We start from the raw sequence: 23,181 nt of genomic DNA, 5'->3' as shown, positions 1-23,181 counted from the left end.
AACTCTTGTCACGCCATACCAATTTTGGTATATATTCAAGTAACGGAACAGCCGCAAGAGTCCCAAGGCCGTGGAATGTAAATCATGCTATGAAATGCATATCATGGTTTTCATGTTCTGACCTGTCATTTATGTTCGTAATACGGTGATGTTATGCCATATCAATTTTGGTATACATCCTATTAATAAAACGGCCAGGAGAGCACAAAGTCTTAATCGGCTAGATAGATAGATAGACAGATACGCTCAGTCGCAGAAGTTCGCTAAGAAATGCTTCGCATTTAAAAATAAATAAATAAATAAATCTGTTTACGCGTGGAGACGTTATTGTATGCGTCAGGCCCGTAGCCAGGGGTGGGGGGGGGGGGCTGGGGGCTGGGCCACCCCCGTAAATTTGGCGAAATAGGTGTTTTTACCAAAAATAAATAATAAAAATAGGTATTTTCTCAAATAGTTAAGGTTTTCAGCAAGCGCCCCCCCCCCCCCCCCCCGATAAAAAATTCCTGGCTTAGGGCCTCGTATGCGCTAACAACAAACCTTCACGGCTATTTTCTGTGTGTACGTAGGTTAAATTCCTTTTCTCGTAATGTTTTTCTGAGGTATTGCGTGCTGGCTGTATAAAGAAAAAGTGAAAAGCTACATAGTCACTTTAAAAGCCTAAAAGAAGTAGATTGTACGTGTTCCCACTTGCGTGCTGATCTTCATCCTACAGCACTCTTTTCCTGAAGTCTTAACTTTGCTGTCCTATGCCCGAGTGCAAGAGATGAGTCGTACGCTCCATCTTACTAAACCTGCAGACGTTCGCTTTATTGCCGGCACGTACCTCTCACCAGCGCATTTGCAGGTCTCCCGCGAACATTAAAAGTTTTAAAGACGATAGTCTTTCTTGGGGAACCTAAACGCCTAAATTTTGGTCTGTCTTTCTGTCTTTCTGTTTGTCGGCACGTCCCTCGATTCAGCCACCCGGCCAAAGTTGAACCACTTGCTTACCGCCCACCCATCTTGAACTGGTTATGGCTGTTCATACTAGTGAACGTTGTCGATCAAAAGTAAATATTACGCATATCTGAGGCGTAACATCATTAGGTAAGTATTAGGTGGTGTGTTCGTTTAATAGAAAATACATAGATACGCAATTTAAAGACTTTGATGGTATGCGTTTAACGTTGAGACAGTAACGCTGAAGCGATCAGCGGTCCAAGCCGAGCAAGCGCGAGCGCCAACAAACCGTCTTCGTCTTCTTCTTTCGCAGGCGTTCTTGTCTGCGCCCTACCATGTTACAAATCACTCCCCCGCCGAAAAGGAGCCATCCTGGCGACCTAAGGAACAGGTACAACTGGTGGGTCATAATGCGGCTTCAGTCGATCGACGTGAACAGTCTCGCGGTCGCGACGACGGCGGTCCGTAGATGATTGAACAGGCTCAATCATATAGTTAATTGGGGATGCTTGACGTAGGACGCGGTAGGGGCCTTCGTACTTAGGCAGTAGCTTTGTGGAAAGGCCAGGAGCGGAGGAGGGAACGCGAAGCCACACCAACGTTCCAGGCGAATACGACTGAGGAGGCAGGTTTTCGTCGTGACGGTCCTTTTGGCCCTACTCGCCCTACAATGTTACTACCCTAGTTTCTTAAGGTGCGCTGAAAATGCGACTGCGCTGAAACTTGTCTTCCTCCGTGCCGTCTGCACAAGCTCATCTTGTGTTTCGGTTTCGGTTCAGTATTGCATTGTACGAATGACAGGGGGCGCCGCTCTGGCATTCCTGTTTTACCCAGGCGATGTGTAAGTAAGAGAGTTTGTGGAGAGTACTCGTTGAGTGCGGACGTTTCTTCTCCTTCGGCGCATCGCGCCAAACAGCCTGTTTGGGCTGGCCGGCGTCCCCACCGGTCGCGTTGGTCACCGCCGGTCTTCGCCTGCCGCTGCGCCGGGACTACCAGCCCGCAACACAGCACTCATGTTTCCCGACGTATTGCCAGATGGCATCCATATCTCACGCAGCGCCTCTTCTATCGTCTTTAGACGACATTTGCAGCGAAGCACGCAGACACACGGCCAATTTTTTAGATCTAACCTTTTTTTGCCCCTTTTTCTGCAGACAGGCTATTTTCGCAAAACGGACGCCGCATCCGGGGCCCTGTCGCAAAGCTATCATTCCGGGATTTCTCGGCAGAGCGAATTCGCAAACCACCACGATTACCATTTAGGTTGGTTTCTTGGAAATTGCTTGGCCGGTTTTGTAGGTCGTCAAAGCACAGCTGCCAGAAATAAAGATTGAAAGTCGCTTTTGCCGTTACGTTCCGCCCATTCGCAGGACGACATATCCGCAAATTTTTGCTGCAACATTTTTGAAGTGGGATTGCTGCAAAGTGTGGGCCGGAGTCCGCGGTTTTACTATACATAAGGCCAATCCAATAAAGGGCTTTAAGAGGGTTAGGGAGTGAGCCTCGTGGTATGGCTTCGTGCCTGCAAAACAGCTCGAAAAACGAAGTGACAGGAGAACAGACAGGACCGAGCGCTGACTACCAACAAATCTTTGTTGGTAGTCAGCGCTTGGTACACTCTCTCCTTCCTGTATCTTCGTTTTTCGCGTTGTTTTTCATCCAATACAGGGCCACTGGCTCCATCAATGCGCTCGTCGTTTTCTACTTTTTGAGGGCAAGTTGGCAGCTGTATTTAAGATCTGAGCAAGTACGAATGGAGTATTCCCAGAAGGTATTCCAATCAAATTGAATATCGCATACCTTTGAAATATAGAATAGTTTTTCTTTAATTATTAGAAACTAATGCTAATATAACAGTATTTACTGTCTAGCGTTAAAATCAGACAGGGAGCATCAGTAACAAAGAAGCACACTCCTAGCGCGCGTAAACACCTTTAATATTTGGAGCCATCATGGCATAGCCGCTCATGTCTGAATGACCGAGCGAAGTTGCCGGCATCACTAAACGCAAACGATAGAACTGATCGTATGTTCGCTCCAATAGTGTGTTTACTTTGACGTTTTATTTATTTATTTAATACATGCTTTTGAGGTGATCGCAAAATAATAAAGGCTTTAGCGCGAAATCGCCTGCGTTGTGCACCGCTGGAATGCACGCTGTTGCTCGTATTTTCAGTTTTCCCGCCATGATAGATTAGTGTGTGAGGTGTCACACTGCTGGTTTCAGTTCCTGGCCTTGGTGGCTGTGTTTCGCTGCGGGCAAAATTCAAGACCACCGGTTCGCTGAGATTTATGTGCACCATAAGTACCCCATGTAGTAACAATTAACTCGCAGCCGCTGTGTAATATGCGGCACGCCTCATAATTATACTGTACTTTTTGATATCTAAAGTTTCAGATTTAATTCAGGCATAATCAAGTCTAGAACATCTGTTTAGAACATTAGTCTAGTGGTCGTTTAGTTAGTATACGCAGTGCGTGTATATTTAAAAAGGCCAGCCACGACACGCACACGCGCTTTTGTCTTCTTGGGACAGACGCACACTAAGTGGTGCCACTCGGCCTCAAATCGGCGCCGCGTCTTTTGAGGGCCGTTCAAATTGCAGTACCCGTGCACCACCGGAATTTGCGCTTTTCTGAACGGACGTGACCACTCGAACAGAGGGCTCACATATGTAGTTTGTACAAGGACATAGCGTGAGCACTAAGTTACTCCAAGAACACCGTCATTTTAAGCAAGGACACATCAAAGAGGGAAGCACGTATGCCTTTAATAAGCAGGCATTGCGTTGGTATACATACAAGACCATGTGATCGCGCGTGCGGGATTGCGGTGCCAGACGACACAAATGCTGCAGTGTTATTTTTATTTTGTGTCTTAAGCAAAACAAAAAGGCGAGCTGTGGGCGAATGTATTGTAGCAATTCAAGAGTGATTGAAAGAGTTAGTATGGTAGGCACATCTCCGAATAACGAGGCCGCACGAACGTTAGCTTAAGAGCAAGAAGGGATTGTGTTTTTCACGAATGGATTATAAAGGTTATTGATGGCAGAAAAAATGATGAGAGAACAATCGGTAGGTACAGTAATATCGGGAAAATTGTGAAGTGGTCTTCACATATACGCACATGAGTCAACTAGACATGAACAATCAATAATAAAAGTTATAGTAAGACGGAAGTTTCGCAACTGTGTCATAATACCAACGTCAACAACTTCCATTCGCAATAACAAATATGTTTTTCTTGATGAAGCAGCAGAAATTAGTGTTACCTCTGGTATTGCAATATTATTCTAGAGAAGCCTTGGAAAAAAATCTCGCAGAATGAATGTGTCATGATATACAGTAGAAGCAGGGCTTCCCACAATATTAATATGTATTTCGGCATAACAGTTTTCGCAAGTCATGTTATTGCGATAACACACCCTCGGTGGATTTGCGATGTCGCCATCATGTCCCATGCATCCATATATATATATATATATATATATATATATATATATATATATATATATATATATATATATATATATATATACATATATATATGCAAAATAATAATAATTCAAGACAAATTTCGAAGCGCGCGCCCGTGGTTTAAAACCTGCGCGCTGCCTTAATTGTGCCATGCGTTTTTTTGTTTATTTAAAACCTTAATTACGCCCTGCGTCATTCGTTCTCCTGGACACTAATAGCAGAATACTAACGCATGAGACGTTGGCTGAAACGCGCGAGAGGCCATACGTGTCGAAATTAAAATTACGCGAGACCGGGCCATGCTGCATCGTCGCCCGCGCTCCGTTTGCGTGGTATCACTGGCAAACCACGGTAGTTTTCCATTTTGGGATTGTAGCGCCGCGTCACTCGCGGCCCGTCGGCCAGGGAAAAAAAATGACCGTCCCGTGGCTCCTGCGTATTGACGCGAGCCAGTCGAAACGCTTTGTCCATTGTAGGCTTACGCCACAGGAAGGAAGAAGCGAGATGGCTGAACCAGAATCACAATATGTATCTTGCACCGTGACCACAATCTTCAGGCTAAAATTACAACGCAAACACACAAGACACCCGCGAAGAAAGGAAACGTACGGCACGAGCTCTGACTAACAATGCTTTATTCCTTCAAAGCAAATGAATATATAAGCCCAAGGCCACCTTACCGCACATGCACACACATAAGCTCTCAAACAAAACGTGTATCAAGGATGATAGTGTGCTAGATGCGCGAAGACATGAAATTATATTCACATATGTGCAGGGACAAAGAAGGAAAGAAGTTAGAAGGGGCAAAGAAGTGCGTTTGGGCTGTAATTTTAGCCTTAGGAATATGTACCAACTAGATCCAAATGAAGTTTGATTTTAGTGACCACGAGCAACGCCCGCAGGGTACGCGAGCCGTACCTTCATGTGCCACTGCCAAGCGCCGTCTTTACAACGCGAGCTCAACTGCCCGAGAGTGGCTTGCGTTCTGCGCATGCGCCCTGACGGCTGGCTAATTTCTGGGGTCTCCATTTCTAAATCTCTCTAGTGTTTCGCCAGAGTGGGGATATGCGCTCACAGTTGTACTTTGACATACAGGGCGTGGTCGACCGTGTTCGCGCGCTTATCTCTTCAGTGGGAGCTTTGTACGTCCTGTGTTTTCACCGCAAACTCAACAAGCAATGAAATGCGGGCTAGTTAGTACATGACTTTAAAGAAGGTGTTTCTTTCGCTTTGTGTCGTATCTTCACTGTTTTTCCCTTCTTTATTCCTTCTTCACCGCAAAGTTTGCGTTGAAGCTACAGAACTCACGAAGGTGACTTTGCTAGCTGCAGCGGCCGCGTTTGCGGAAGTAGTGAGCTGCTAGCTAGAAGAGCCAACGTAGGGGCTAGTTGATGTAACAACTGGGACAGTTCGCGCTCATCCTGTATATAGCGGTGCGTTCTTTTCGTGCGTCCTTCTTTGTGTTTGAGCAGCGTGCTGCAAGCGTCGAGCTGTGACAGTTGTTTGTTCGCACTCGCCTTGTGTGTTTTCCTTTCTGCGTCCATTGCGCTTGAGCAGCGCGCAGCAAGTTTGTAGCTGCTTGCCGTTCTTCCTGTGACATTCCATTTTCTTGCTGTGGCACTCATTGCTTCGTCCTGGAGGCATAACTGTCTTTTTAACTCTGAACAATTCACTGGACCAATTCACTGAAATATCAATTAACTCAATTATATGTTTCAATTTTTACTCTATCGCAATGGCCCTTCAGTGCGAAAGAAGAATGGCTGTTCCCTATTGAAAATCTTCCATCACTCGTTACCATAATCCACCATAACGATAAGATGTATTCATCACAATGGTGGATATTATAGTGGATATAGTGCAGGCGTAGTGGGTGATGTCCCCCCCCCCCGCAAGCAAGTGAGACACACTTATTTGCCCGGAGGCGGCCGTGTATGCCGGTTCGTGCCTTGAATTTGTTCCCGTCTTTTTAGCCCCTCCTTGACGTCAAGGTTTTGGCTACTGTTATCCCATGCACGACTCACTACGAGTGCGGAAAAAAATATTAAAGCAAGGACGAAGCAAGGAGACAGAGACAAGCGCTTTGATGTGTCTACTGGGTTTCTCCCGTCTTTTATTTTTCTCGCGCTGTTACAATGTCTTGCCCATTTTTCAGCGTCCCACCTTCTTTCCTCAAATATAGATCCAAGTATCTCAGTAACATAGACTGCGGGGCGAGAGGCCTTTGCCTCTGCGTCCATCGGACTACCCTGATAACGGGACTAAAAGACAGCAGTTAATCAGATCTATATTTGCACCTGGTAGACGTCTCGTGTAGCCCAGAGAAGAGGCTAACCATGCGCAGCTGTTCCTGCGTACAACTTTTCTCTTTCGATACCTGTTCAGGGTAGCCGACTGCACTCAAGAGCGCAGGTTTCCCATTTGCTCAGGGGGTTGGAGTTCGGCTTAAGCCGGGTTAGTTATTTATTCAGTGATCTACACAAATGCGCACCTTGTCTCCGCCATGTTCACTGCAATATTCATCATTGTGTTGAACAACATTACATCATAATGGTGGATTATGGTAGTGGGCGATGGAGAAATATTTAATAGGGCTTGGAAAGTCACATGTTTCGAAATCATGGCTGTAAAACGTCTCCGGCACGTGTGCTTACGCCTTCCGTGAACCGTATTTTCCCATCACAGCGTTTTCGTGGACTTTTAAAGACGAGAAAGCGAGGCGACAACAATTACAGAACAATTTTGTGTTCTGATAGAGCAGTCGGCATTAGTGCGAATATTTAGGAGTTGATTTTTTTCTTGGCAGCCTAAGCAAAATTGGCAGCAGCAGCAAAGCAGGGGGCGGCATCTCTACAAGGAGCCAACATTACCTCACACATATTTGTTGTAAAATGATGCAGCATTTGAGGGGAGCTATCATGTGCGATAAGCCTTTAAATAAGTCCGAATCATGTCAATGCCTTCGTCAAGAGGTGGCGTGCAGGAAAATACGTCACACAGTAACCATAATAATAATTCATGGTATTTCACGTCCCAAAACTACGATATGACTATGAGGGACGCCGTAATGGAATGCTCCGTAAATCTCAAATGGCTGGGGTTCCTTTTAACGCGCACCTGAATCACAGCGCACGGGCTTCAAGCACGTCGCCTCCATCAGAATGCCGCCGCCGGGGCCCACACGTTAACCACGAGCATCCGACACTAGGTAATGCTCTTATGCAAGTAATTGCGGTATGCAACACATAACATAGTTCCGTCATACACGTACATCTTCTATTGTAAATTTCATCTTCCTTAGAGTTTTAGATGACAGTTCGCCCTATTTCGCATCACGATATGTTTCTTTTAACGCTAAGGCGTTACTTGGCTAGTTTGGCGAAAGCGTGCACGGGCCTGGCGTCCGTAAAAATCGTGACCGGAAAGCGCGTGAACTCTCCCACCGGAGAACTGACTCCGGCTACCAACAACTGCAGCAACCACATGCAGGCACGAAGTAGGATAGAGGAATGTCCACAGCTGAAGGTGAAATCCCGACTCGAATCAATCGCACCCTTTTCCGCCGTATCACTTAGTCGTGCAACATCTGCTGAAGCAGTGTCACAACAGCCTTCGTGACAGCAGCCTAGACAAGACAAACGCGTTCGTGTTTAAATCTAATGACAATACCCTTAGGAATCATTTCCAGGTCTTTCTTATTTCAGTTTCTTCTAACAAAAAATGGCCTGTGCTGCAGACCAAAAAAGCGTTCACAACTGATGTACGTACATGACATTCACGCTGAAGGAAACTGACTGAGTAATCTAACTGACGTGTATTTTGCATCGTCGCACATTTTCGCTATTTATCAGCTCAGCATCTTCATGTACTGTTAGTCACCAGGATGCTCTTTACGAATCTCAAAGAGAGCCAGAGATACGCCTATAGGCCGCAAATTGCGACCCGTAGTGCGCAGTAAAGGCACGCCATGTTCACCCAGTGGCTAAATTATAGAGTTCAGGCAGTCCTAGCTCCCTTCGAGTTTACTAATGGCTCATTTCGCCACTTTCGCTTATTCGCAATGCTACGTTAAAGAAACTTTGATTGATGCACGCGTGAGAACTAGATGACATCCAGGCTATAAAGCTAGCACTTACAACGGGGCTTGTGCTCGACTGCATGAGCAGTGAAATTTTAGCTTTTTTTTTATCGCGATGTGGAAAAGTCATAAGCAATGGCACAGTTTTAGCTCTTTTTTGACTGCCTCTGTAATGACGCTTTTGTAAATATTAACATGCTAGTGGCATTTGCATGTGTCGCTGCCATCTTAAAAAGGGCAGTATAATGCAGAGACGCTGCAAAACTAAGGAGTACACTCCGGTCGGACATTGCGGTTGTTGGCGTCTGATTTTTTCCCTCATCATTTTCTTCATCTAATGCACCCTTTCTATACCCGTCAGACGCTTCCTCAAGATATTGCTCCGCAATGCAGGCAAATCTTATTCATATCATGTGGGGGTGCCTGCCCAGTCCCTCCGTTAAGTGTTGAATAATGAGGGGCAGTGGCAGCATTCCATGCGCCCCTTCAAACCCAACGTCCAGGAGGCCATCTTCGGTTGGGCAGAGGGTTGCAGAGAACTACCGTGTGTAGCAACCTCCACCTATCTCTAACCCTTTTTCCCTTTACTTTCAAAGGAAAAAATGAAGTTTTTACCTACCTACATGCCGACTGTGTTTTTAAGTGTAGCGCCAACGGTACAAAAAGCTGGAAATAAAGTAAAAAGGCACACAATGCGTTGTGTGTGTATCGAGCTCGTCAATTTCCGCGCCCATGTATACCTAATTGTTGCGCTGCATTGAAAAAACCTCCAAGGAGAATGCAAGGCAACTGGTTGCGCGAAATAAACACACGCTGGTCGAAGATGCACTGCTTTGTTATTTTATGTTGTTTTTTTGTGTTTTTTTTTGCGGAAAGCCTAAATCGAATTACAACCAATCGCCATTCCGTGGAGGGAAGGACGAAGTTTAGTATTGTTCTTGGGTCAGCGAACCTCGCATGTTCTTGCATTTCTAGGAGCTGGATTTTTGCGCCCCGTATGCAAATGTAATTGTACTTGGACTACTAAAGGACTAATTGAATATCCTGCCGCCCTCACTGCAACCACAGCAGCAGTACGCACCAAGCCCTATCATGCTGGGAATACAGGTACGCGAGACGCGAGTACCACAACAGGATGTTAGGCGACTCTCAGGAAACACCAAATGCATCCTTGCAAAAGCTGTCGCAAGTGGCCAATAAGGGGATCAGAATGTGAAGGCGCTCCAACAAGTGACACCAATAGAAGAAACGACGTCGTACAAAGAGCGTCTGGGTTCGGCTTCTTTACAGCTTCTTGGAGGACCGCGCCACTGGGTTCGGCTAAGTACACCGGAGCGGCACGTGGTCAACAGAGGCGTAACTCTGGCTACTTTCGGCAACCGTGTACGGTGAATCTTAATCGAGGACGCTTTCAGGCCCGTTGGGTGAGATGCAGGACCGTGGGAAAGTCAAACATCATTTTACTGGAAAGCAACGTCATGTCAGTCTAACGCAAGACGGTAAAAAAAAATGTTACGAGAAAAGGATGGGAACGGAACACTTTCATTTACGCGCCTTTATTAGCGAAAGACATGTCATACATGGACTTATGCTCTTAGAACGGTGCAGTTTGAATGACGCACTGGTACAGCCATGTTTTAAAAGCCTTACAACACTCGACAACGCATAATAAAAAACATCGCGAGGCGAAATGTGCTTCCAGGCCGTTAGGGCAGCACCGAAAAAAGCAACGTGAAAATGTAAACAAGAACAGGCTCTCTACCTTATTCGCAAGAAAAAAAAACCAACACGCAAAACCACAGGTTAAAAAGAGATGCGAGCGCATGATACGGAGCCCACAAATTTATTCTCTACGTTGAACGGACTTCAAGAAGCTTTTTTGGGGATACCTGTAATCAGTACTGGCGCGTTATCGCGTCATGACAAGACAGGAAATATGGTCCAGCACCGTTAACAATGTAGCAGCCAACACGGCTAAGCCCTTGTATGCAAGGTCTTTTCTTTAAAGAACAAGTTATGATGTGTGAGCGAGAAGCCTATATACTCTGACGTGTTATCTATGTTGCTGCCTTAGTTAAGTTTGTAGATATAACGTCTGTGGCAATATTTCAACGAGAAAAAAAGAACGCATCCGTTCTCGATTTCTTTTTCTTGTTTTATGAGACATTGTTTACGGAAACTTCTCCTTATCCCAGCTCTGCTTGATTTAAAACGTAAAAAAAATTATATAGACGTTTTGCACAACTCCCACGCAAAGACAGGCCAGCTATCACAAACATGAATCGCAGCCACTTTTGATACCTCTTTTTTGTGTGCACTGTGTTCTTCGAAGTTTACTTTCAACCAATTTCCGTGCGTTGGACTCCTCAGGCTGTCTGGATGTGTTTCCTGTTTGAGGCTGCTTCCTCTACATTTCCTTTTATCTTCCTGCGCCCTCCAGGAATGACTTTACCGCGTGAAACTTTTGAATAATTGTTTTATGTGGCAGATGTTTTCGGTGGTTGCCTGTTTCCAGGAGGATGCGCTGCTTGGCGTGAGCAGAGCCATTTAGTTCTCCTAACTTTCACAAACAAAACAGATTTCACTTCGCTGTTGTTGACATTTTCTGATGCCACTACTTACTTGTGTCTCAGTTTGTGTTATTTCTTTTACTTTCCTTATTTTGTTTCTATTTCCAAGAACCGGTTGGCCAAGAACCTGTTGTGCCCCTTTATGAGGGAGTTGGCAGCCGGTTCCCTACCAATTTCTTTTTTGTCACTTTCTGTAATCTGCATCCAATCCTAATAATAATAATAATAATAATAATAATAATAATAATAATAATAATAATAATAATAATAATAATAATAATAATAATAATAATAATGTAGAGAAGCATTAGAACGCTCTAATGGGTCGTCCTCTCAAGCGCCTCCTAGTGGGTCACCCTCTTCGCCTATTCTCGGAGAGCACGCCCCTCGTGCTCGTGCTCGTGAGAGTCTGCGAGTCTGCCGGCGTCCAATCAGGGAACGGTGAGAGCTCTATTTCGGCTGGTGCGCAATGAATGACGGCGTCGTGGAGGGAGAGAAAATCCCATCCTAGGATGGCGTCGTGAGAGCAGGCAGGAATTATGATCAATTCGACGGCGTACAGAGCATGCTGAATAATGACGCTGGCTGTGCACACCGCTGTAGGGTGAATACTTTGGGCGCTGGCTGTACGGAGGGAGAGACCGGAAAGTGGCGTCGTCACGTTTCGCAGTAATCGGCTAAGTTTGGCGTCCATGACGGATACGGCGGCTCCAGTGTCGATAAGGGCAGATGCGCGAACACCGTCCACAAACACGTCTATCACGTTCGATGGGCTTCGCTGAGGGCTTTCGCAGTTCGATAGCGTCGCAGCCCTTGCCTGACGACAATACCCACAGCTCAATGTCTCACAATGCCGTTTCTTCCATCGACATTCACACCATCGCTACCGAACAGCGCAAGGATCAGTGGATCGCTTCACTGATAGACTTGCTCACTGATCCATCGGCAACACCATCCACTCGCGCGTTGCGTCGTCAAGCCCATCATTTCGCCATTCACGACGACCTCCTTCACCGACGCAATTACAACGCCGACGGCCGCCAGTGGCTACTAGTAATACCCCGCAGTCTCCGTTCTCACATATGCGAATCGTTCCACGCTGATCCGCAGTGTGCGCACTCTGGGGTATCGAAAACATACCACCGCATTCGCCAACGGTACTTTTGGTGAGGGATGTACCGCTACGTGCAGAAGTTCGTTCGCTCCTGCATCGATTGTCAGCGCCGCAAAGCTTCAACGCACCAGTCACCAGCAGGTCTACAGCCATTACCTTGCCCTGACCGGCCGTTTGGGCGCGTTGGCATCGATTTGTATGGGCCACTTCCTCTGACGTCGGCTGGTAACCGCTGGGCCATCGTCGCTGTAGACCACCTTACGCGATACGCCGAAACTGCCGCCCTCCCCGCGGCTACAGCGCGCGATGTAGCCTCCTTTCTGCTCCACCGGTTCATGCTGCGCCACGGTCCACCCCAGGAGCTGCTCAGCGATCGAGGCCGTGTCTTCCTGTCGGAAGTCGTCGAAGCCATCCTCAAAGAGTGCAACGTTGTTCACCGCAAAACTACTGCTTACCACCCGCAGACGAATGGCCTCACCGAACGCTTTAACCGCACGCTCGGCGACATGCTATCGATGTACGTCGCCGCCGATCACACAAATTGGGATTCGATTCTGCCTTTCGTCACCTACGCCTACAATACCGCCCCTCAAAGCACCACTGGTTTCTCACCCTTTTTCTTATTGTACGGCAGGCACCCGTCGCACACAATCGACACAATCCTTCCATACACGCCGGATCGATCGGAGTGTGCGCCTATTTCTGCCACAGCCAGACTTGCTGAGGAGTGTCGCGAGCTTGCCAGAACCTTTACTACGCAGGACCAAGAGCGGCAGAAGAGCATTCGCAGTGCCACCAACACTTCTGCACCCACGTTCCTCCCTGGAGCGCTCGTATGGCTCTCGGTTCCTACCACTGCAACTGGCCTCTCTTCCAAACTACTACCAAAATACGAAGGCCCCTACCGTGTCGTCGAACGCACATCCCCGGTCAACTACCTGATTGAACCTATTGAACCATCTTCGGACATGCGCCGTCGAGGGCGCGACATTGTCAACGTGGAGCGCCTCAATCCCTACCATGACCCGCTCATAGTGACCAGCTGTTAGGTCGTCAGGCGGCTCCCTTTTCGTACCCGGGGTAATTGTAGAGAAGCATTAGAACGCTCTAAAGGGTCGTCCTCTCAAGCGCCTCCTAGTGGGTCACCCTCTTCGCCTACTCTCGGAGAGCACGCCCCTCGTGCTCGTGCTCTTGAGAGTCTGCGAGTCTGCGCTCTGTCGTTGTGCATCGTCGCCGTCAATCTCGCCGTCAATAAACGTCTTAACAATAATAATAATAATAATTTGCGGAGGTAATACTTCTTTGATCGTAACAGCGGCCTGCAGCGCGTTTGGGTGGTACTTGTTTGAAAAACAGACCACTGACGTTGACATTGTGAGCTGCTAACAAATTTCATTACGGACTCGGTCAGGTTTTGCAAAGACTTTTACCTTGAGAGGAGCAGGTTTTGGGCTCCACGTGTAGAAGGTAGCCTGTGGAACCTGTGACCTTGTTAGTTTTCCTGGGAGCACACACAGTCTGTGCAAAGAAGTGTACTGCATTATTATCGCACTTCTCGAGAGAAAAATGACTGATTGACTCACAGTTACTCAGAAGCACTAAGGTTGTCCAGTCCCGGCGCGGTAACCCTGTCTGGAGCCATATCATCACCACCAGCCCAACATTCCATTAGCCGTCCTATTATTCTCACAAGGACGTTAAAATCAGAACTGCCAATTTCGTCGTACGTATTGCTTGCTTGAGAAGGCATGAAGTTTCAATCGCCTACATCTTTCTTTCACACGTTTTCAGGTGTCTATGCGTCCCACTCTGTCCAGGTCTTTCATTTTGTAGTTAATATGATCAGAAAATATTGTGCTGGGGCTAGCTGGAAAATATTAGTGAAATAAGCAGGGCTCTGCACATTACAAGAAGGCGGGAGACAAAAACCTCGCATTGCAATTCTCGAGGTAAACCGTGTATGACGAGCATTATAACGGAAGTCAGTGGAAGGCCCGGCTCTGTAAGTAGGAGTAATCAATGCTTTTCAAAGAAATACTCGATCACTGGTCCATACCTGTAGCGGTAGAAAATGGCTTGGTCCCATCGCTGAAGCGGGCTCCCACGGAAGGATGAGATGAAGCTGTGCTTCCATGCGCTCCATGCATCACAATCATGTCCTATGATACACAACTCGTACCATTTTCGTGTGATGCCACTTAAAAACGGGAGCATATGTTTCACTCGTTGTTCGTCCTTGTCCCAGCCGTTCTGTTTACAGGCGTATTCAAAGAAACTAATCCATGCCTCTGGATTGCCCGACGCACTTTCAAACGGTTCAGGTTTCACAAGCTCAGTAGGACGGCTGTCTCTCAGGCTCAACGCCGATAAAAGAGTTTGAATCATTTCATTTTGTTGGAAAACTTGTTTCTGCTGAGCTTGAATCACCTGCAGAATAATGGAGAGGTCTGCATGGGAAGTTGGCTCTGATGCAGCTGGCTTCTCTAGTTTCGATGTCACAAGGCGGTTGAAAAGGGAGACTTGAAGCTTTATCTTCACAGACTCTTTTTCCAAGAGTTCGTCGAGCGATATAGACGCCATCTCGAGAACTATTGAGATGAGCTCACCTGTCGTCACGTCGACGGGAAGGTCGACTGGCGGATCTCCAGGGAGCGCGTACTTCGTGAAGACCAGGCTGTCTGTGGCTGGCTGAACGAAGAAGGTAACCCACATTATGGATCGTCAAGGCCGACTGCGCCAAAATATGTAATAAAACTTCACTGATTAACTGAACGCAAGATTGGTTGGTTGGTTGTTCCTAGAGGAATAGCACAAACCACCACGGGGGATCGGCCACGACCCGTGCGGCAGTAGTATTTCTGAAATAAAAAAAGGGGGGGGGAGAATTCTAAAGAGATAATTTGATAATTTGTAGGTAAGCGAAAATATTAGTTGTGTTTACGGTTTCCGAATTGGATGCTAAAGAGATAAAAGAAAAGAAAATAATGAAAGGAAGAGAAAGAGTCAGTTAAATAAAAGAATTAAATAATTAATTAACGATAACTGAAATAAATCAAATAAGTATGTACTAGCCCTACTGAAAGCTTTCCGTATGCCAGTACCATAATTCCATATGTTTCGTACGGAATCCACATGTTTTCCGTATATTTTCCATATATTTTCCGTACATTTCCGTAAGAATCATACGGAAACATACGGAATTATGGTACTGACTTACGGAACGCTTTCAGTAGTGAGAAACATTAGCATGGCAGTCGTTTTGATTCTTTTATATAGTGAACTACCGCCTCACATATGTCCCTGTTGCAGTGCCCCAGTGCCGATGCCCCCAGGGAGAGTAATGCCGTTACGGAAAGCTAAAGTCCAAGTTTTCGAAAAGGAGGCTCGAGAAATCTTTGCTTTAGATGTTGATATCTGAAAAAATGCTTTATTGTTTCTGTTTGTGAACAATAACAACATTGAGGGGAAGGAACAAAACCAGGCCTGCGTAAATAAAAACTTAAAGAGGGAATCCTGCATCGCAATTTAGTTAATGTAACTTCTAATTGTCTTGTGCCACACCATGAGCTATGCCATGGAAACTTAAGGTGCTGAAAATCTACCCCGTTAAGAACAGAAGATTTTGTGTGTTTTTCTCGAATACAAAAATATCGAAATCGTGCGATAGTATTTTGGGAGGAGGGCCTTAGAGCCTTCAGGACCGGGCCCTGAATTGATGCTGCCGCTAATGTGTCCGCTGCTTCATTTAGAGTTATTCTAGTATGACCTGGCACCCAAACCAAACAGACAATACGAACATGATTGGGCATGTATGTATATGATTCTGATAGGTAGCTCGATGACTTTGGTGCTGTCAAAGCAGCGCAAACTGACAAAGAATCGGTCAGTATAACCACTGAAGAAATAGATGCTGGGAGTTTGCGTAATGCCAGAAAAATTGCCATTAATTCTGCCTGGAATATTGGCGTAAAAGCGGGCAGTCTAAGAGAAAAAGACCAGTTTAATGCTATTGAATAAATGCCCACTCCTGCCTTCTCATCTGTAACGGTGGTGGTAACGATCGGCTATGACTGAACTTATCCGTAGACTCTTAAGGTGGTCGTTCAACAACCCGTTTAAATATCTAATGGGCAATAGTTTAGCATCTTGTTTTATCGAACTTCTTTATTTTCTTCCCTCCCCCCTGCCCCTTGTCTAGTTGTTTTGTGTCTACTTCTTCTTCTAGGTGTAGGCCGCTCGGCTTGCTTCATTTATGGCATTTGTGTACGGGTAACGTGCTAACATATAACGTGCACGGGTTTCGACAACTATTAGAGACGTGAGTTGGGCTAATTGATGCAAATTGACTTGAGATATGAATAATTAGCGCAAAAAGACCAGGTGAAGAAAACAGTCAGTAAAGGACGCCAATGCACTTAAGCACCACATTCTGTCTGTTTTCTGCATCTTGTCCTTTTAGCACGAAAGTGTTTTATGCCGGGGTCCACCAAGTACATCCGTCACGGATATGACGTTGATAAAATGGACGCCAACGGGTGAGAAAGAAAAAAACCAAGAAAAAGATACCCCGCTGGGAAGCGAACCCACGACGTTGCAGCCGTGACGGCAAGCGCCCGACGCCCTACCGACTAAGCTAACACGGGAGATACTAGACACGGCGAGAACGCGCCTTATATCTTTCACACATTCTCTTTCGTGGCGGGCGGAGCGGTCGGTGCCGCCGTCTGTGAGATGTGAAAAGAAGTAATGCTTCACGATCGACACTTACTAGCGCACTCCGAGATTGCACGCGATATCGGAGGTCATGGTTAAAGTGTCTCGATACCAGAGAGGTAGACTGGCCGCGCTGGCGTCGCCGAGGCACCCTTGACGCAGTTACGTTCTTTGCCTTTGGCTTCGGGTTAGCGTGCGTCGGCTCATCGGAGTAGTGCAGCTTCCACGTGCACCAACGGTATTTCTCCGCCGCCGACTGCTTCAATTGCAAGAGCACCGACTAACAAAACTGCTGCAATATGCGTTGCAGAAAGGACGCGATTTCGACTGGCGAATGTCGTGCCTTGGTGGAGCGAGAGCAGCGCCTGCGAGACAGAGGCCAGCGGGACGCACGCGTTTGCGGATCAGGCGACGAACCTCTACCTCCCGTGTTGCTGAAGCGCAGTGCGTGTTATGTATGCATGAGCACAGGCGTCGGCTACCTATTACTAGAAAGCGCACACCCTGCCGTTTCTCTCCTTAATTCACGACGCTTTGAAGAAGCGCATACCGGGTACCAGTGTTGATTATGAGCTTGTTGATATCATCCTTACGCGGGATTCACGATTCGCTGTGTCCAAATATATGTTCACACCGTCAGCTACCGCAACGGTTTAATCATGATCATGGGCGTTAGTCGTCGCGATAGAGACATGCTGTCAACATGGGTGCATCCACGTCAAACGGTATTATAACCGCCAAACACGAATAGACATTGTACAAGCTCTCATATATCACTACACAATAAGCACTACTTCTGTGAAGACACATTTCACTTTCGTGTTATACTGATTCCTATGACGGAGGGATCAGCCATGTTTTTTTGCAGTAATCAGTTATGTCTGAACTCAATTCGACAAGGGTTTATATCCATGCTTGTTAACGTGCTGCTTGCGCATTCCTTTTCTGCTTTTAGTTTTTATAAAATTAGTTGCTACATGTGCTTCGTATATATCTTTTTGTCTGCCCTCTTGTGATGTTTGCAGCGCTGCTTATTCCAATAATACAATAGATCCACTGACACAAGCTGGTGATATCGGTGCAGTAGCAATACTTTAAATTTTTCAAATTGTTGCACTTTTTTCTACCACTTACCCCTGGATCGTCTCTTCTTTTAAATACTTTTATGTCATCCGCATAGCTGCTTTGGTTTGTCTTGTGATATGTTCGGCGTTGTAGTGTAATTAACTAGTGTTTACTAAAGCATGTGATTTTGCAAGCATCTTTAAACTTACGGTCTCTTTAATGAAGTATTGACGAAAAGTCGGGTTCGTGTGCATGATTTTAAAACGCCGAAATTTCTGTTGCTAATACTTACTGTCATTGAGATCCCGTCATTAAACGATATTGCTCCTTGAAGTACTATAAAATTTTGAGATGCTCACGATAATGTCAAATTGGTTACTATTTGTGTTAAATTTTTCTTTCCGATTGAAATTCGTTCTTCCTACACTATTCGCGGTCTTTACTCGACGTATTTATCTCGATTTTTACTTCTATTATTACTTCTCTTCGTTTGCACTTTGTTAAGCCTCTAGGGCACTACTCTACAGACACATATTGGCTGACACCATAGCCGACCCTTCAGCGCTGTATTTGTGTAAGCCACACATACCTTGCGGAACAATCTGTGTAACGATGTTTTGGCGCAATATTTAGCAGTTGTGACTTGACCACATTATCACTTGATCTTAAACAGAAATGCACTTCATTTTTAGCATCATTGCGGTGTGTAAAGCCAAAGAAATGTACTGATGTTTAATAGAGCAGAAACGACCCATGCATATTTCCATAGTAAACACATGGAACATTTAACAATTTAAACACATTCGCAACAATTATCTTTGACATGACAGTGGACATATGACACGAAACGATGAAGTGGGAATGGCGCATTCCCACTTAAGAAGCGAAGAGAAAGCGAAAACGCCGCAGCCGCTGGAAAACCCTGTTCGCGCGCGCAGAAAATGTTCACATTTGTTCAGCCACTCCTACATGCCGTTCCTTCGCTATTTCGAGAATCCACTCTATATTGCCCGTTTCCTGAGCATTTATTTGCTTGCTGAATTCAAGCAATGCATGCAAAACACGGCAAATAAATAGCCTTCACTATTTCGAACCGTTGGTTCAGGAGATACACCAGAATAAATTACATAAGTGGGCACGCCAGCAGCGGCGGCGGCAGATTCACCCGGCTGCGCAAAAGCGAGATGCGTCGGGCCGCGCCTACTCACTGCTGCTTCACCTTCTACGAATTCCAGTCTTCTCGGCAATCCTAATCCAAACCAGGCTCACGAGGAACTTGTCTTTCTCGGGGCTGTGAGTTTTGTCCTGCTGCACGGGTAGTTTGCAACTGCGCCGATGCGAGCCACCGCCGAAGCCCTGGCCGCCATGTTGAACTTGAGGTCGGCCATTGTTTACATCACGTGGTTTAAGCTAGTGCAGCCAAACTACGGCTTTCCGTGAACTTGAAATGCGATCCGCTTTCGCGTAGCGGAAAATGAGGTATCCGACCGATTTTTTCGCATCGGGCTCGCCGCCTGGTTTTCCTGCTGCTTAGGCAGAGAAGTGAGTGAATTTCCGGTGAGATTTGCCGCTTTCGCGCCCTTCGAGGCCTTGTGTGAACGTACCTTAAAAGTGTTGTCGATATGGGCGTTCTTAATGTACATAGCTACACCTAAATTATATCGAAGGGCCACTTGAGGACACCCAGTGAGTGCTGTGAAAATATCAGATGTGAAAAATTCACAACGAAGCCATCACTTATTGTAGAAAACGCTTAAAGTGTCTGAACGCGCTTGTTTCTAATGGGTTCTGTTTCTAATGTTAAGACATGCTGCCATGGCGCAGTGGTTGGACGATCAGGCTTCGATACAGCAGGCCAATGCTTCAAAGTCAGGCGCTGGATCAATAATACCACTTCTAGGTATGCATCGTTGATGCGCGTGGGCTCAGCTGACGTCGCCCCCTGTTCAAAGGAGGCACGCCGTCCAAACCTCCTAGTGCATATGGCGCACAAATGTACCGTGTTGAGGTCACTGCGGCCTATGTTATAAGTCAGTCATAGTGAAGCGTTCAGGGTATCTGAGGGAATGCCTATGCGTATTTAATATACGAAAAGACCCTTTACTATGTACTGCAGTGGCTGAAGTCTGAAGACCGCCATCGCCTCGGCAGAAAATATTCCCAACTAACAACGTACATCTTCCCTTTCGCTATAAGCATTTTGTTTTTGTTGTGGGCGCGCAAAAAATGATTCAGCAGACCCACGCAATTCGAGAATCGGTTTCGTGCGAAGCAGTCAGCGAGTGCCTGTCCATGCTCCATATTTTGGCTTTGAGCTAAGGGTATGAGGCGGATCGATGTGCTTCGTAGCGTTAGCTACGGTTGCCTAGCCGGAACCGATTTCACGTGAATCCTCATGAGCCGCGGATCAGCGATGTCACACAGGTCGCTCAAGAGAGCCGGCATCCCACGCGCTCTCCGCCACTGCCACGCGCGGCTCGCCGCTGCTGGTCTGCGCGTTCGGGAGGAGTAGCGTCGTAGCCGCGGCAGACACACTGGCGCCGGCGCGCGCGCAGACTCCGCCACCGCCGCGTGCGACTCGCCGCTGCTGGTGTGCGCATTCGAGAGGAGTGACGTCGTAGCCATGGCAGAAACACTGGCGCCAGCGCGCGCGCAGCTATTGGCCTTCGCTGTGCAGTCGCCGTCTGACACTGCGCTGGAGCCGCTTGATAGCGCTTCTGACTGGCGTTTGCAGGTGGGTAACGCCATGGAGAAGGAGAGCGCAAATGCCGCTCAACGGCGCAGAATAGCCGAGAAGCTTATCTCATCGGATCCCGAAGTAGTTGCCTAGCAATTAGCTGTTCAGCGTACGAACAATGAACAGAAGAACGCTAACAATCCTAGACAATTTGGAAAACTAAGAATAATCAGCTGAACCTTTGCTAACGCTTACTATATCCTGGCGTAGCCGTGCTAAGCGACTGCAAATGTTTTCTAAATGAAGTAGTTGTGCGTATATTGTGAGTTACCAAGCACGTCGACTACACTGGCTCTTAAAGGGTACTTATGGTCCGTCGTAACGTCAGAATTCGCGTTCGAACAGGGACGTCAAACTTATCCAAACGAAATATACGCTACGGTGCAATGATGTGAATATCATTCCTTAGCCTATTCCTCCGGGGTTGACCAACGCTTGAATATAGCTTGCTCAGTCATAAGAGTAAAAACGTAATGCGTATTAGTCCGTCTTAAGACCGGTGCAAACACTGGAACCACAGTGGCCGTTAACGCGATGTGATGCCTGTTAGAGGACAGTAAATAAGGAATGTTTATTACCTTGCTATAAAATTAAGTACCCATCACTGCAACCAGAATAGACGTTGCACAGACACAACGCCTCCATACGATATTTTTCCAATGAAGCTTCAGAGCCAGGCCTGGCTCTGCGTTTAAATACTTGACTGTCACGCAGAATGCCTGGGTTCAATCTCTACTGAGATCCTGATTTTAACTCTTTGCCTTCGTTGTGTCAGAGCTGCCGATGCCGGGTTTTCTTAACGCCCTCTGGTTTAAATTACCAATGCTTGTTGTAACCGTTGCTGGGGAGATATAAAGTGAGAATCACCTGTGGCTCACACCCGCATACCGGGGCCCGTGGTTTACGGGTTTGTGCTACACGTGACCAGGGTTTTCACGTTTTGTATGTCATGTCCAGGCAGTCATATTTGTATATATATATATATATATATATATATATATATATATATATATATATAGAGAGAGAGAGAGAGAGAGAGAGAGATATGCCTTTGGTTTGCTAAGAAATTATTCGCATTTAAAACAAAAATTGAGCGAATGAAACATGAAAAATGAAGTTTTCTTGAAGTGCCACCTCTCATACTTATACGGCAACCAAAGGCAACCACTCCTTCAACTATATATATATATATATATATATATATATATATATATATATATTGCTTCGTGCACCAATTACCTTCTGCAGTATGTGACAGTGTACGAGTATGTACAGGTGACTGCCGCTATTGCGAAGTGTGTAGCTGAAAGACAAGATTAGTGGCGTGTCGGACATCTCAAGGTTTTTTCCATCCCGATATCTCCTGTGTGCCTGTCTCCTTTCGGCATCACGCGCCTTCTTTGTCGTCTATCCTACGTTTATTTTTTTTTTTCATCTCTCCAAAGATCTACATCTATTAGCGGTTGTCAGAACATATTATTATACTTTGTATTTGCAGAAGCTATGCGCCAGCATAGTTAGGCCTGACATTCTGTCGGCACCGCGTCAAGCCTAGGTAGTCGTCCGTAGTTTTTTGCTTTGCTAGTTTGTCGAGGCGGGAAAGAGTGTTTGTACTGTCACACTTAATAAGCCTCGTTACTTGCATTTGCATTTTCTTAGGTTTCTCTTGATAGCTTGAGGAAAACTTGTTCTTGGCCTAGTTGGTGTATGCCTAAGGCGTATTTGCGCCTAAAAAGAGGCACACAGGAGAAGACGAGGACTCCTGTGTCGTCGTCTTCTTACGTGCGCGTCTTTTTGGCGGCAAATATGCCTTCTCCTGATAGCGTCTGAGTGAATGAGTGTGCTAATGAGACGGTGAGTTCAAAATAAAAATGAATATTTTGAGACAGGTATCAATAAAAACTCCGCTATAGCTCATACCGAGTGGAAAAGTACGTATTTTTTGTTTATTTGCTGCCAATAAGACAGAAGTCAACATCATATAGGGGACTGAATGGTACAAACGTGATTACAGGTGTACACGAAATCAAGCTTATGAATGCAGATGACCATGATAGTAAAATTGGTACAACGCTGGTATATTCTACAAGCAGTAGCGAACGTTGGTGCAATGCTACGTTGTGCTATGCCTAATGATAATCGGTGAATAAAATTTATTATATCTAGGTGTCACGGGCCGAGCCGACAATATGATTAAGCACTACATGTCATTCGGTACTCCTATATGATTTGGACCAGCTGGGGTTTTTAATGCACGCCTCAATGTATGCGCACGGATGTTTTTTTTTTTTTTTCTGTTCCATGCCATTTAAACGGGGCCGCCCTGACCTAGCAGCAGGGAAATATTTTTTTTTGATGTTTCGCACTGACCTATATCCCGATTTGTTCATTCGGCAGCTTCCTCATCAAAGTTCCGGACTGCCGTAAATGGGGAACATCAAATATTATGTTCTTCCTTACAATAAAACAACTCACTCATAACACC

Source organism: Rhipicephalus sanguineus, chromosome 7 (genome assembly GCF_013339695.2).
Source record: "Rhipicephalus sanguineus isolate Rsan-2018 chromosome 7, BIME_Rsan_1.4, whole genome shotgun sequence".
NCBI lineage: Eukaryota > Metazoa > Arthropoda > Arachnida > Ixodida > Ixodidae > Rhipicephalus > Rhipicephalus sanguineus.
This window is presented reverse-complemented; position numbering follows the sequence as displayed.